Source organism: Sarcophilus harrisii, chromosome 1 (genome assembly GCF_902635505.1).
Source record: "Sarcophilus harrisii chromosome 1, mSarHar1.11, whole genome shotgun sequence".
Classification (NCBI taxonomy): domain Eukaryota; kingdom Metazoa; phylum Chordata; class Mammalia; order Dasyuromorphia; family Dasyuridae; genus Sarcophilus; species Sarcophilus harrisii.
The window spans coordinates 581985105-582001295 of NC_045426.1; the positions used below are offsets into that span (position 1 = coordinate 581985105).

The 16191-nt window shown below is 35.5% G+C and overlaps 1 protein-coding gene across 1 annotated transcript in view; it reads right to left on the reverse strand.

Moving 5' to 3' along the window:
- The window catches only part of ANKRD46 (ankyrin repeat domain 46), a 28823-nt gene extending 13023 nt beyond the window's left edge, over nucleotides 1-15800 (reverse strand). Inside the window, exons 1-2 of the mRNA XM_031947059.1 lie at nucleotides 15664-15800; nucleotides 1333-1421 (exon numbers count right to left, since the gene is read on the reverse strand). The gene's annotated coding sequence lies outside the window, so the exon portion shown is untranslated. The remainder of the gene's footprint in view (nucleotides 1-1332; nucleotides 1422-15663) is intronic.
- Nucleotides 15801-16191: the final 391 nt, after the last annotated feature.

Consider the following 16191-nt stretch of genomic DNA (forward strand, 5'->3'; position numbering starts at 1 on the left):
TTTTGACAGATAACTCTATAATATGTCTGGATAATCAACGTTTTTCATTACAACTCTATCATGTCTCTATGACAAACTTATTTCCTTCTTCTTTCTGAATGGTTGACCATAAGCTACGGTAACAAAATCATTTATATTCATTATTTAATCTTAAATTAGATATTCTTTGTCATTTATCCTTATTGGTTACTCTGCTTCCTCATATGATATATCCTCTTAATGTATAATGACACCACATACATACACACACACACATACACATAGACACATTGTTTCTTTTTTGTTTGAATAAGAAAGCAAGACTTTTGATGAAGTAATTCATACTATTATGATGAAAATAAAGAGACTATAGACAATAGTATAATTAGGTGGATTTAGAACTGTTTGAATAGTCAAACTTTTAAGAGTTGTTAATGGCTCAATTTCTATGGAGCAAGAGGTGTCTGGCCCTGGGTCATTTATCATTTTTGCCAATGACCTAGATAAAGACTGAAGATATGCTCATCAAATTTACTCACACAAAGCTGGGAAGTATAGCTAACATACTAGATAAGTCAAGAATAAAAAACAGCTTGACCTGCTATGGCATTGGGCTAAATCTAATGGATGTGAAATTCAAAAGGGTTATAAAAGTAAAGTCTTATTTTTGAGTAAATAAAAATTAATCTTACAATTATAAGATGGGAAGACAAGAGTGGACAGTAGGCATCCTGAAAAAAAAAAAAAAGGAGATGGAGCTTTTCTTGGGCTACAATCAGAATAGTGAAAAGCCTTGAGTCATAGGAAAAGCAACTTTTTTAAAATGGCACTGGTTAACCTGGAAAAAAGAAGACTTGGGGAGGGATAAAGGGAATTATAATTATCTTCAAAGACTGTCATGTGAAAAAAGTGTTCGGTCTGACTTTAAAGGGCAAAATGAGGAGCAATGAATGGGATTTGCAAAGAGGCAAACAGAGCTGATTTCAAGAAAAACTTCCTAAGGTTGGCTCTAGAACTAACCGATTGTCCCACTCCAGAGATCTTCAAGCAGAGGCTGGATTATCTATTGCCTGATATATTACAGCAGGGATTTTTTTGGATATGGGTTAGACTAATTGGCTGCTGAGGTCCCTTCCAACTCTTAAATTTTGTGATAACATAATTAGTTATCATCATCATCAAACACTGGATCTAAAATTTGCAAAGCATTTTACATATATTATCTTTTACTTTTTTTTTTTTTACTAACATTTTTTACTAACAAGAATCTTATGAGGGAAATGCTACTATTATTATAGCTGTTATTATTGTCAATGTTAGGAAACTAAGGCTCAAAGTAATAAAATAACTTACCCAACATCACATAACTAGTGTTAGAGGTGAATTCTGAATCCAGGTTCTCCTGCCTCCAAGTCTGTGATCATGCTACTGTATCAATGAACCTTGATATATGGGGGAAAACAGAGAAGAGTAAAGTCTCAAGAAACAACAAGCAGTAAATTAGCATAACTACTATTACTAGTCCTATAACAAAGGACATCCAAAAAAAAAAAAAAAGACCCATATCTACAAAAAATATTTATAATAGCTCTTTTTATGGTGGCAAAGAATTGGAAACAAAGAGGATCCTTATCAATGAATGAACATTATAGTAAATGAATGTAATGGAATATTATCATGTTGAAAGAAATGAAAAAAAAACAGATATGCGCCACTTAACTGTCCTAAGAAATGAAAAATAAGACTTGGTTTCAGAGAAACCTAGGAAGACTTGTATATACTGATGCAAAGTCAAGTGAATAGAACTATCACTTTTTGATAGAGTCAAAAGGGAGTATTTTTCACATAACTATTCTTATTTGTTGGAAGAGTTTTATTTTTCTTTTCGGAGGAAGAAAGTAAAAATGCATGCTTGATAATTTAAAGAAAAAAGAAATGACCACTGACAATAATAACAGAATTATATTTAAAACTGGAAAGGATGTTATAGAACTTCTGGCCCAATCCCTTCATTTTACAGATGGGAAAGCTGAGATTCAGAAAGGTAAAATGCTTCCCTCAAGTCATGTAAGTATCTAGCAGAAGACCCTGCTTTGAAGTAGGTCATCTAATTGTAAAGCTAATGCTTTCTTTCTCCTGTACCTTACTGTTTCCCTTAAGATGGGAAGTAGAAAAAAGACTAAGAGACTGAGAAGTCAGTGAAAAGGAAGTGGGAATAGAACCAGAATAGAACAGGGTCACAAAACAAAAGAAGAATGAGCTTTAAAAAATAGATACTGGTATAGAAAGGAGAGTGAATACACATGCCAGAAAGCAGCCATCTTATTTTTAGCATAGGAAAATCAGGGGTTTTGGCTCATTATACAGCATATACCCATAGACAGAGAAATATATAATATAATGAGATAATTGATGTCACAAGATCATCAAAAGAATACAATGCCTTCTTATAGCTGATGTTTCAACCTATGGTGATTTGTATATCTTTAGGGTGATTTGTATATCTGTATGTATGTATAGAATAAAAAATATATATTTATACTTTCATATGATTTCAATTGATGAGATAACAATACTACCAGCAAAATACCACTAAATACTATGTATAATTAACATTCCCAAATGTAGCTCATAACAGTGCTTTTATTTAATCTGATCATTCCAATGAATTTTCAAGAATGAATAATTAGATGCAATAAGAGCTCATTTTGCCAGAACAAGTCTCAAGAATTGAGATTTTTTGGTACTGAGAAAAATCCCTTCAGTATTTTTCAGTTTTTACTCATTGCAATTGCTTTATAATTTTATAATTGCTTTATAAATGTAGGGATTTAAAAACAAAACTACTCACAAATATTTGGCATCTTTTATTTTATAGAAAGTGACTAAATTTTTGGAATTTTTTTGTTTTAGGGTTGTTTTTTTCTTTTACTATTTCTGAGTATATCTCACTATATAGAATACTTTTAGTCATCCTCTTCTACTAGGAGAACCATAAATACTAAACAAAGGTTTTTTTTTAGCAGTATATGCTACTTAAAAAATCATGAACGTCACTGAATTTGTTAAAATAATTGGGATGAACTTATTACAGATTTCTTTCTTCTTGGGAAACTTTATTTATTTATAGAATATCTGCCTGTAAGCTACTGGTTTATCTAGGTTCTCTAATGAACTATTTTCCAGTCACACTAAGAGTAGTTTTGTATGGTTTAATGATGCCACCATGTGGCCTCCCAGTCTTCATGCTCAACTGCAGCAAACAATACTTTACTAAATTGTAGTTCTGAGATCTCATCAGTATATTTACTCCATCCAAAACAGATCACAACATATTTTCTCTTTTCAGTGACTTTTATCCATATAATTCTATAAATCCTTTATAACGTACCCACCCAAAGGGCTAAAAGGCCTTTCTCTAAATCTTCCAAAAAAACCCCAGGAAATTGTTTTAAACCTTAGGAATGTCCTTTTACTATCCTGATTGTATCACTTCACATATAATCAATTTAACCAGAAGTTTAAAATATCTGACAAAGGTAAAACTGTGGGGTTTTTTTTTATAATCTAATATCAAAGTTAACTATTGCAGGAAACTTGCAAAAATACATTTTTCTTTATTTAGCATTCACTGTTCACAAAACCTCTTTCTTTATACTTATAAATTATAAAACATTTTTAAAAATTCTAATCCTGATTCACTTGATTTTTTTACATAATCGATAGCAGATTTTAAGTACAAAATCTGAATGCAAAAGTGAATTTGAAAAAATAATGATGCAGCCCAATTACATTTTCATTTAAATAATCTCAACTTAATCTGTTTTAGAAATAATAATTTATAAATCCCTAATATTATTTCAAAAGAAACTTGCTGTCTTCCTTGACTGATTAGGCAAAATGTTAACAATTAAAATTTCACAGTAAGATAAAATTACCTTAACTTGAGTTATGTAATTTTAGCTTACTGTGAAATTTTAATTGTTGAAGATTCTTATAAAAGCTATTTCAAAAATGTCTTGTAGGTCAGGTTTGAATAGTTACATTTCCTGATAGTAGGGAGGCTCTAGCTTGTGGATAGTTTGATTTCTGGAGTACTGAATTGTAGTGGGATAAAGTAATCATGCAATAGCACTAAGTAAGCTTAGCACCAATATGGTAAGACTGGGGGACTGCCTAAATGGGAATGAACTGATCAACTCAGAAATGAAGCAAGTTAAAGCTCCTATTCTGATCAGTCATAGGAACTGGTCTTGAGTGACCAATGCCCATCTAGTCCAAGTGAGATAAAGATACCTAATCTATAGAAAAAGAGAAGAAAAAAAAATTTGTATTGGAAAGATGTTTTAGGGCAAGAGGGGATTTCTGCCAGTCTGGATATTTTTTCTTCCTCCAGCACATGAATGCTTTGATATTGATAAATATTTTAAAATGGCTTCTGTCAGCCTTGTGCCTACAATGTAGAAAGCAGTATGAATATAGTTTCTTTAATAAATATAAAAATGAATCCAAATTAAATACAGGGTAGTTGAGGAGGAAGAGTATTTGTAAGGGAGATCATGAAAGGCTTCATGTAAAAGCTGGTGTTTTGCTGTACCTTGGAAGAAATGAGAGATTTTATAAAAAGGGAGTGCATTCCATCTCTATTTTGTATATCTGTATACTAGATGTTTCTCCCAGTAAGACATGAATTCCTTAAGAACAAGGACTGTTTTTCTTTGAGAGGCCCAGAGAGCCCAAGGGACTTGTTTTATGATAGAGGTCACAAGCAGAAGAGAAAAAAACATTGAACTCAAATCCATCTTTACTTCAAAGCCAGTATCCTTTCCATTAAATCACATCGATCTGTTTTGAGCAATGAACCAGTGAGCCCCTGTATTATTGGTGTTATGTTGTAGGAGTTGACCAGTGACCTTCTGCTGGCTAGTCTAGATTACCACAAGAAAAAAAAAATGGCTAGTGGGAGCAAGAGATGGAAAGGATCTGTACCCAACTTTTAATAACTCTGTCTGTTTAACCCTCATTTATTATTTTCCCAAAAATCTTCCCAGTGAATAGGTGCAATTTTAATTGTTATCTATAATTGTTTGGAAGAATCTGCAGAAATAAATTTCATTTAGTATTTAATTTACAAAATGTCTAAGCCCTACTAGTTTCAATGGCTGCTATAGTTAATTTCTGATACTAAGAGCTGTACAAAACTGAGTTTGTTTCAGACTTAAATTAGAAAAGTAGCCTATAGTTCCAGATGATTTTTATTAGATATACAATACTACTGAAATATAAGATCATTAAAAAACCCCACAGAACCAAAAACTAATAAATTGCTAGCATAGTTTTAAAAGAAGTCTATTAAGCTTATTTTAAGCAAATATAATTCTAATAATAAAATTATTCTTTAGTTATCATCACAAGATCATTGCCTGATAGTCTTCAAACAAAACATGGCAAAAATGTCTCTAACCAAATAAATGAAAGATGGATTGTCTTCTCAGAACAATAGCTTACGTTTTACATAGTGCTTTAAAGCTTACAAAGTGCTTTCCTTAAAATACTTTGAGGTAAATAATAAAAATATTATAATTATTATTTTACAGCTCCAAAATTGGGGCTAAGCAAACTTCTACTTTCAAGAAAACTACCAAGTGATTTATAATCTTTAGTCCTTTCAAATTACAGAAATGCATCAAAGGAAATGAGAAAGTATTAAGTAGATTAAATGCAATTTATTTTGGTTCTCAAGATACCTGTTAATTTACCACAGAAATGGGTAACATTTCTTTCCCTATGAAAATCATAACAATCTGGTATTGTTCTAGTCCTTCAACCCACTTCACTGCTACTCAGCAAAAATGCATTAAGTGTGCTCCATGTGAAAGGCACTCCCTCAACTTGACCTTCATGCCTGGCTACTTTGACCATTTGAACTTCACTTCTTTGAAATTTGTCATCCCTAGGTAATGCTTGTCCCCTTCAAGCTTTTGAATTGAGAAATCTCCCTATAATAACTCCAATCACCTCTTCTTTTACTTGTACTGCTTCTTTTTTTTATTAAAGCTTCTTATTTTTCAAAACATATGCATGGACACGTATTGTATCTAGGAAATACTGTGACATATTTAACACGTATAAGACTGCTTGCCATCTGGGGGAGGGGGTCGAGGAAGGAAGGGGAAAAGTCGGAACAGAAGTGAGTACAAGGGATAATGTAAAAAAAATTACCCAGGCATGGGTTCTGTCAATAAAATGTTATAATTATTAAAAAAGAAAAAGAGAGAGAGAGAGAGAGAGAGAGAGAGAGAGAGAGAGAGAGAGAGAGAGAGAGAGAGAAGAGAGAGAAGAGAGAGAAAGCATATGCATGGGCAATTCTTCAATCTCCTATTTCTTTAAATCTTAAAATCACAAGATCTTATAAATGTAAAGTCCAACTTGTAACTGAACAAGAATTCTGATTACAATAAATCATATTTCCTGTTTCCCTCAAAATTAGCTCTCTCTCCAAATTTCCAAGCTAGCAATTGTACTTTTATTTTCCCGATTACCCAAATTTTGGGTCATTATTTGACTACGCCCTCCCCCAACATTGTTTCAGTGACTAAGTTTTATCTATTTGTTTTTGAGCTATGTATTTATTCTTTTGCATTTGCTTTGGCATCACCTTAACTTTGGCTTTTAATATATCATTCTATACATGTATAAAAAATCAGGGAACTTCCTGATTTTTAACTGTTCTCTGTGCCTCTACTGTCTACCTCTTTCAATCTGCATTATAAAGATCTTAGATGAATATTTACCCAATAGTTTAATTTCTACAGTGTAGCAAGCAGCCTGCTTATAAAAAGGTACTCAAACACCCTTCTATTTTTGCAGATGTAGGAGATTTGAATTCTACATCATACCTGCTTTCCTCTAACTTGTTGAATGGTTTATTACATAATCTTTCTAGGCTCTCTTGTCTGTAAAATGCAAATAATATTTGTCCTATGTACTTTAATCTTTTAAGGCAAAATAAAATAAATGATGTTGAAGTACTTAAATTTTGAAACGCTACAAAGCTGTAAATTATTATTTGCTCCTTTGCTCATACTCTGTATTATAGCAATCTCATATTATTCCTTTGTTGGAATAATTAAGACAACTTATTTAGATTGACAGTTATGATTATGATACCACACTGTTCACTATAGTTAAGAACTTTATTTTCCTTAATAATTGTACTCTCCTTTCATACCATATTTTTACTATATAACAGAAAAGGTAAACTATTTGAGTTTGGGTCCTGGTCCCCATTTATTCTTGGATATATATATCTATGATTCTCAATCCAATTTACTAAGCATTCTTCAAAAATTATATAGTAATCAGTATCAAAAATAATTAGAACCTGGGATAAAAGGTGATTATTACTAACTCCACTGACTATGTACATGAGAATCCCATTATGAAAAAAGCCCTGAATGTGAAGTCAGAAGACTTCAAATCTCCAACTTTGCTACTTATTACTCACATGACTTTGGAGAAGTCACATAATTTCTTGATCTTACTTTCTTCATCTGTAAAATTAAAGGTTTGAATTTTACGACCTCTAAACTCTTTTCTAGCTCTACAAAGCTTTTCTGCTTAAGTTCCTACTTCTGATGAGCTCTAGACACTTTCTGTTTGCTCTATCAATATACTTCCTAAAATGTGTTTCCCAGAACTGAACACAATACTATTTAAGATATACTGTTTACTTCAAGGCATCATATTTTAGGAAGGACATTGATATGATCAAAAAATCCAGGAGAAGGCAACTAGAAAGATAAAGGACTGGCTGAAAAAACTTGATGTTTGGCCTGGAGAAGAAAAAGCTCAAGGAGATACGTGATAACTGTCTTCAAGTATATGAAAGACTATCATATGTTCTGTTTGGCATCAAAGAGCAGAACTAAAAGTGATGTATAAAAGTTGCAAATTTAGCTTTCATGAAAGAGAAAACATCCTATCAGATATATCCCAAAGTGAAATGAGACACCTTCAAAAGATTTTTAAAAGGTAGGCAACAAGTATTTATAAAGTGCTTACTAATAGAATTCAAATAAAAAGATACTCCTTGCTCTCAAGAAGCTTACATTCTAATTGAGAAAAGACACAAAAAGGAGATTGAAAAGGAGAAGAGAAGGAACATTGGGTAGAGAAATGGTGAAACTTGGAAGCAAAGAGAGGTAAGAGAAGTGGAAAAGAATATGCATTTATACAGAACTTGGTATGTGCAAGGCACTGTGCTAATTATCTCAGCTGATTTTCATAACCATCTTGGGAGGCAGGTTGCTATTAAACAGTTATAGACAGTTAAGGAAACTGAGGCAAACAATGGTTAAGTGACTTGAGAGGTTACACAGCAAGTAAATATCTGAAGCTGCATTTTATTAGTCTTTCTAACTCCAGTGTTCTAGTCATTACTGCACCACCTAGCTGCCCATTCAAGCCAGAAACAGAGCCAAGAGGGGAATGAAAGATAGCCTGCCTGGGCCCCTCCTTAAATTGTAAGTCTCAGGAGGAACTGACAATGCAAAGGCGGAATAATTGTCAAATATGTTGGTTTTCTTTTTTTTGGGTAGCAGTTGGACTAGATCAATATAAAGGTTCCTTCCAACTCTGAAATTATGTGAACCCACTTTCTCTAGCTGTTATCCAAAACTCTTTCTGAGAAAAGTTTTTAAGAATGTTATCTCTTCTCCACAGCTTCTGTCATTTCACTCTCTCTCAGGAATATCTTTAAACCAGTTCTCAAAAGGGATAAATATACTTAGGCTGCAAATAAACTTACTAGTACTCTTGCCCAGCTATCAAAAGGTCATTGAATCTTTATTGATATATTGGTGCAATATATAATGCTTCTCTTTCTTATATAGAGTTGAATCTATTAATTATTAATGGAAAATGTTTTGATTTCTATGTCCATCAAGCTATACAGAACAAAGGAGAGAGGAAGCCTATCCCTCCTCAATGACCTAGGGATTTTATGTGCCTGTCATGGGCCTAATATGAAATTAGCATGAATTGCATATCTCAGGAATAGGAGTTCTTTGAAAGCTAACATCAATCACCACTGCAACAATCAGGAGCAGCTGATAAGACAAGACCTTTTTTTTTGTTGAAGTCATATCCTCCTAACTTCAGGCTGGTACTTTATCCACTACACCAACTAGCTGCCCCTTGAGAGACACCTCTTACAGTAGTAGGAGGGATGAGGGAGAAGGAAAAGAAGGGCAACAAGAAAGAGACAACAAAATGAAGCAAGTTAAGTCAAATAAAGGGCATTATTTTACATATGTCACACTTTTTTGCATTTTTATGCAAAAATCTTGCAGTCTACTTCAGAGTACAGGAAGCTGAGGTTTCAAGTTGCTTATTTGAATGTATTCTATATTTGTCCCACAGGACCTGAATATACTCCTTTCTCATCTCCACCTCAAAGAATCCAACTCTACCTTCAAGATCCAGCTTAACACCACCTTAAAACAAAACTTTTCCTGATTAGTCACTCCTCCCCCAAATCACAAGTGCCCTAGTGTTTCCTAGTTGTATTTAACTGCTCTGTATTCTCTTTATATTTATTCTGTATATGTATGTATACATATTCCTTAAAAATAGGCACTGTTTCATTTTTTTTTTCTTTATATCCCAAATACCATGCTTAGTGCAGTGTTTCACCCACTGGGGATTGACTGAATGAAGCTGCCAGAGAGCTCATCAGAATAGAATTCAAGGCTTGCTTGGGGTCACATAATCAGTACCAGACATGAAACCCAGATTTTCCTGACCTCCTAAGATTAGAAGGATGAAGCAATCTAGTGAAATAAATCTACTGGAAAATACAAATTTCACCTTCAGAAAAAGAACTGAGGAAATCTGAATACAGAGAGAAGCATGCTTTTTAAAAACTATATTTTTCTTGTTTGTTTTGGTTTGTGTTCCCTTTTGTAACATGGTTATTTGGAAATGTGTTTTATATGATTATACATGTATAATCTATAGCGAAATGCTAAAAATGAATGTTAAAATTCTTTTTTACATGTAATTGAGAAAAAATAACATTCTTTTAAAAAGAAAAAGTACAAGTTACCTGGAAAAAATTAATTGTCCTTTTGTAGTTGCTTTAGGTTTAAAAAAAATTTTTAATACTTCAACAGGGAAACTGGATTTGTAATCCTCAACAGTGGAAAAGTAGAAATGGCAGCAGAAAACCTTATATATTTCATTCTTCCAAAAGTATTTCAATCTGTTTTTTAATAGACTCAGGTGTTAAATTCTGTTTCCATCTATTGGATTAGCAATAGGGATGACTCAGAAAAACATAACTAATGTTTACCTAAGAATATTGAGAAGCCACTGAGTACAATAAGAAAAATGAGTAGAGGAGTGCTATTCTACTCAACTTCTCCTTAATTTTGCCTCCTTTGGATTTATAAAATGGCACATATGAAAAAAGAGAGCCTCTCTGCTGAATAAATATGTATTCCCTAGAAATCTCAATGCATATTTATGCAAATTTGATTCCCCTTCAGAGAAAACAAAAGCAAGAATGAACATTTTCTATAACCTCTTACCTCAAGATATATATCTTAAGGGACTATTTTCTGTATTTAGGAAAAGTTTTGTTGTTATTTTTAAAGGATTTAAGATTAAAGAGTCTCCTTACCAGTTTTCCAATATACATGCTTAATATGAACAAAAGTAACTTAAGACATGTGAACACACTATGTGGTACCTATAAAAATAATTTTAATACATTTCATAACAACTGTTCTGCAATTGGAAAAATAAAAGCACAACAAACTATATGGTTTCAAATATTCTAATATCCCAAAGGATTTCAAAAACAACCAATTTTTTTGAAAGGCATAAATCTGTAAAATATAAAAACATTTCATAATTAAAAGAGCATATGCCAAAGAGCATATTTCCAACCTCTGAAAAGTGGTACCGAATTGGCAATTCTTATACTTCTGGCACAATGGCAGGGGATAGAATGAGGTGGTGATTATTCATTGACACTCAGTGGAAGAGAGGAGCACAGAACATAATGATTCTTGCAAGCAGCACAGAAGAGTGTGGTAGCAATGACAGGTTTATGTGAAACTTAACCCACATACACTGGTTGCTGGTTCTCTGAAAGATCTTAGAGAATGAAAGAGGAAGGACTGGAGGAGGACAAATACAATGTCACAAACATTTATTAAGTACCAACTACGGTTCAGGCACTGTGATAAATATCTGGGAATATAACAGTATAAAACAAGACCTGTCCTCAAGGAGTTTACATCAAATGAAGGTAAACTTCTTGCAGATAGAAAACTAAATACAAAATATATAAAAATTAATTTTCCAGAGTGAGGCATCAGCAGCTAGAAAGAACAGATTTCCTGTAGGATGTGGTACTCAGACTGAGCTTTAAAAAAAGATAGTGATTCTATATGGCACTATATAAGAAACCAGGAAATGCAGGGATGTCAAAAGTCTTTTGTTTGACTCTCAGCTTTGATATTCTAGTTGTAATATTCTGGGTCAATTACTTAATCTTTCAAAGCCTATTTCTTCATGTGTAAGACAGAAATTAATTCTTATATTACAGACATCTTAAAGAATAATTGGGCAAAAAGTTCTTCATAAATTGTAAAGCACTATTAAACATAATATTATTTCTTTTATGACTTTTTATTATTAAATGAAATTATGAGTCTGAATTCACAGAAATTGTAAAGGGATGGGTCAATTAGGCAAGTTCTCTTCAGTCAAACTCCTACTTTCCTTCAAAGAAGTCAAGACTGGTCTGTCATCAAAAACCAGGCAGGTAGTCAAGAAATACCGGAAGCAGAGAAGGTGATTTCAGAAAATAGATTTGAAGCTTTGTTAGACACAAAAAAATCTTAAAACTAAGGTAATACCAATTGTTTCTTATATATACTTTTATGCTGTCTGCCATTTCCAAACCATGGGTAGCTCAGAAGTTTCAGAGTAGAGGAACTTGGAAGAATCTAACTGTTGTGAGATGTATGGGGTTAGAGATAAAGGTGGATCTTGACAAAGAGGTGGTATCAAAAACTTGATTATAAGATTACTTAGGATAAGACTCAAATGTCAATAATTTGCTAGAGATATAATAAACTGATACAATCAGTTTAGTTTTTTTGAATGACAGAGAGTACTTGATAGTTTTTTTCCTAGGCTGAAGTGGAGTTGCTAAAAACAATGTCCAAAATCACTTCTGAGGGAGAGATCATTACAGGTGTGGGAATTAGATTGAAATTAACCACAGCATTCAGATAGTCAGAGCTTCCATTGACCCAAACTTAACTTAATTAGTTATCTGTATACCTGAGTAGTTTAAAATGAAGTTTAGAACTGGAAAGAATTAGAGATATGCAGATCAGCATTTCTCAAACTGAGTTCCATTTGAAATGAATGTGGTTTCCTTCATAAAATTGATACTAGCAATATAAGTACTGAATTTAAAATAATGTATTAAAATGTCTGATATATGAAGTGATTTCAGAATGAAAATAGACTTCATTTTCCCTGTTTTGCTTTAAGGTTTCCCTGATTCCAACTTCTTTTATCTCAGAGGTGTTCAAAACCTTCACATTCAATCATTAAACAAGCAGGTATTATATGCCAGGTACTATGCCAAGTATTAGGGATACAAAGGGAATCAAAGAATAATAGAAACCTAACTCTAAAAGGAACTTACCTTCTATCAGGGGAGAGAGAATAATTAAGTAACCACACACAAAAGACAGAGAAGTTAAACACCATATAGTTTGGGAAAGACAGCATTAACAATTAAAAGGAATCAGGAAAGGCTTCATGTAGAAAGCAGCTTTAGTTGAATCTCAAAAGGAGAGGAATTCTCTGAGCTAATGGTGAAAAGAAAGTGAATACAAGGAATGGGGGACTGCCAGTGCAATGGCATGGAGAAGGGAGATGGAGTATCTTACCTGAGGAACAGAGAAAAGTCCAATTTGGCTGGATTGCAGAGTACACGGTCAGTATACTCTGATTGATGACATGAAATGAAATTGAAAAGACAGCTAAAGAGAGGAGGTTATATTTTTATCCTCATGGGAATTTTTAACCTGAGATCTGTGAACTTTTAAAATATATTTTGATAACTATATTTTAATATAATTGACTTCCTTTGTAATCCTATGAATTTTATATGTTTAAAAACACTAATCTCAAAAGATATCTAGATTTCACTACACTGCCAAAGGTGTCCATAAAAACAAAAAAGGTTTAGAACTAGTAGTCATCTGGATCTGCTCTAAAGAAAAATGTCTTTGGCAGCCAAGATGGAATGTAGGGGAGTAAAATATGAAGCAGCAAGACAGTTGTCTAGGCAGGGTTTGGATTAAGGTGGTCATTCAAAACTGAGTAGAGATAAGATTCCTAATGTGAGAAACATTTTGTAAGCAGAAATGGAAAGATATGCCAACTTAGTGTATATGTGGGGTGAAGGAGACTGAGAAAACACTGAGGACTCTTAGAAGAATGCTGATGAACTTAACAGCCACAGAGAACTATGGAAGCGGGTTGTTTTTAGAGGAAACTGTTTTAGGGGAATGACTGAACAATGGAATAACAATACCAACTAAGGGGGATCAAGGAAAGTCTCAAGGAGATAATACCTGAGCTGAGCCTTGAAGAAATACTTGGATTCTTAAAGGCCAAAACATAAATGAAGAAGACACGTATTCAAGGCATGAGAAACATTTATGAACTTATAGACATGCATGGTGGAATACTAAGTTCTAAGTACAGAAAACAGAACATTTGGCTAGAACACAGAGTAATGGGGAATAATATGAAGTTGAAAAAGTAGGTTAGAACCATAATATAGAGAGCATGAAATGCTAGACTTAGTACTTCACATTTTATTTTTGAAGCAAAAGGGAGTAAGAGTAATCCACAAGTGTCCTTTTCCTGCCCAGATATTTCATTTTTTTGGTCAGAGCTGTGCCTGAGGAAGATTTAAGCAGTTTTGTTGACAATCAATTGGAGAAGGCTAAGATTGGAGGTTTAGAGGGTTATCACAACAATACGAGGAAGATAAGTTGAGGGCCTGAACTAAGGTTAATGGCCACATGAAAGGTCAGGAAAGGGAATGAAGATATTGTGAAAGCAAAAGCAACAGAACTTATCGACAAGTTAGATGTGGGATGAAAGAGAGAGGGAAAAATCAATGACTCTGGGCTCTAAACCTCGCTAATTAAAAGGACAATGGTACCCTGAATATAAACAAGCGAAGTTTGAAGCAGGATAATGTTTAAGGCAGAAGATAAATCTGGTTTAGGCCATAATAAATTTGGAAAAGGACAGTAAGGTGGTACAATGCAGAGTGCCAACCTTAGAAACTTACTAGCTGCATGATCCTGCTTACCTCAGTTTCCTCAACTGTAAAATGATCTGAAGAAGGAAATATCTTTGCCAAGAAAACTTCCTTGGGACAATTGACCAACAACAAACAACAACAGTTTGGAATGCTGACAGGACATCCAAGGCACACAGATAATGCAAGGCTAGAATTGTGATGAGAGATTTATTTTTATAGTTAAATGGACATAGAACATACTTGAACACATAGGAATGGATGATATCACTAAGAGAGAAAATGTAGAAAGAGAAGAGGACTCAGCACAGAGCCTTATGGATATGCAGCCCGAGATAACTGATTGGAAACAATTCAGAAAAAAAAAAAAAAGAAAAGAAAAAAGTTAAGAAAATGAGCTATTATAAAGTGAGAGAATAAGGAATGATATTCTGGGAGACAAGATAGGAAAAAAGTATCCAGGAGGAGAGAATGGTAAAAAGAGTTATAAGTTGCAGAAAGGTCAGGAAGAATGAATACCGAGACAAGACTATTAGAGGTAGGAATTAAGACTGTTGGTGGTCTTTGAGGGGACAGCTGCCGAAGAGTGGAGGAAGAAAACAGCTCATCTATTGGGGAGGGGGGTGATCAAGGAGGCACTGACTGTAATTACATATCAGACACAAGGAAGAGGAATTTACCTGTTTTTTAGCAAAAGCAAAACCACACACAAGCCTCCCTTCCTGGGAAGTTAGTTATTGGACCTCTGTTCTGTAACTGGGAAGCCTACGGAAATTACTTAAAAATAAATAATAGAGAAATCCACAAGTTTCCTTTTCCTTCCCAGTGATTTCGCGAACATCCCTTTAGCTGTCATTTATTTGCAGACTTGCAGCGATCTCAGGAGTTATTGATTCACCCTAGCCACGCGGCTATTCCAAAGATCGCTCGGGGTCTGCGCTCCGTCCCTCGCCCCCGTCTGCAGTTAGAGGTGCTGGGGGAGTGAGGGGGAGGGGGAGACGGTGCTCGGAGTGGCCGCGCTGCGGAGGCCGAGCCCCTCCCCCAGGCCCACAACAGGCTCCGGCACACACACACTCGCTGGGGACCGGGGCGGGATGCCCGAGCGGGGACCCGCCGGGGCCGAGGCTGGGCAGGGCGAGGGGTCACGCCGGGGGCGGGGGTCACGCCGGGGGCGGGGGGCAAGCTGACTGACAGAGCGCCCGGGGAGCGAAGGGCTGGGCCGGCGCCGGCCTCGGAGCCCCCCCCCCCCCGCGCTCTCCCACGGGAGAGGAACGGGCAGAGACCGCGGTCCCGGGCCCGGAGCTGGCTGGTACCTTTAACTCCGCCGAGCAGCGGCAGCAGCGTCCCCGCTTCCCCGAGCCAGGCCCATCTCTCTGCGGCGGCTGCACAGCGGCTGACAGGCGGAGGGAGGGAGCCAGACTGGGAGGTGGGCGGGCACGGAAGGAGGCAGAGTGCGCAGGCGCAGGCGCCGCGGCGCTCTGGGAGAAGGGGAGGGGAAGCTGCTCCCTCGGCGGCCTCGGAGCCGACCTCCCCCTAGAGGCCGGCGGCTCTCATTGCGCCGCTGGGGCCCCTCTCCTAGGCCCCGCCCCCAAATGGGAAAGGAAGACAATCAACTTGCATCTCAAGTACTAGCGCTGACTACGAGCCAAAAGCTTCAGCCTTCACGCCACGACTACCTGACCACTTTTTTTTTCCCTGCTGAAACCCCTCGTTAGATTGAGCTCTTTGAGAGCAGGAACTTTGTTTTTCCTTTTTCATTCCTGGTGCTTTGCACTGCTTGACTTACGTTGGAGCTTAATTGTTGTGGAAAGTCACCAGCCTCACTTAAATGCTATTTAACT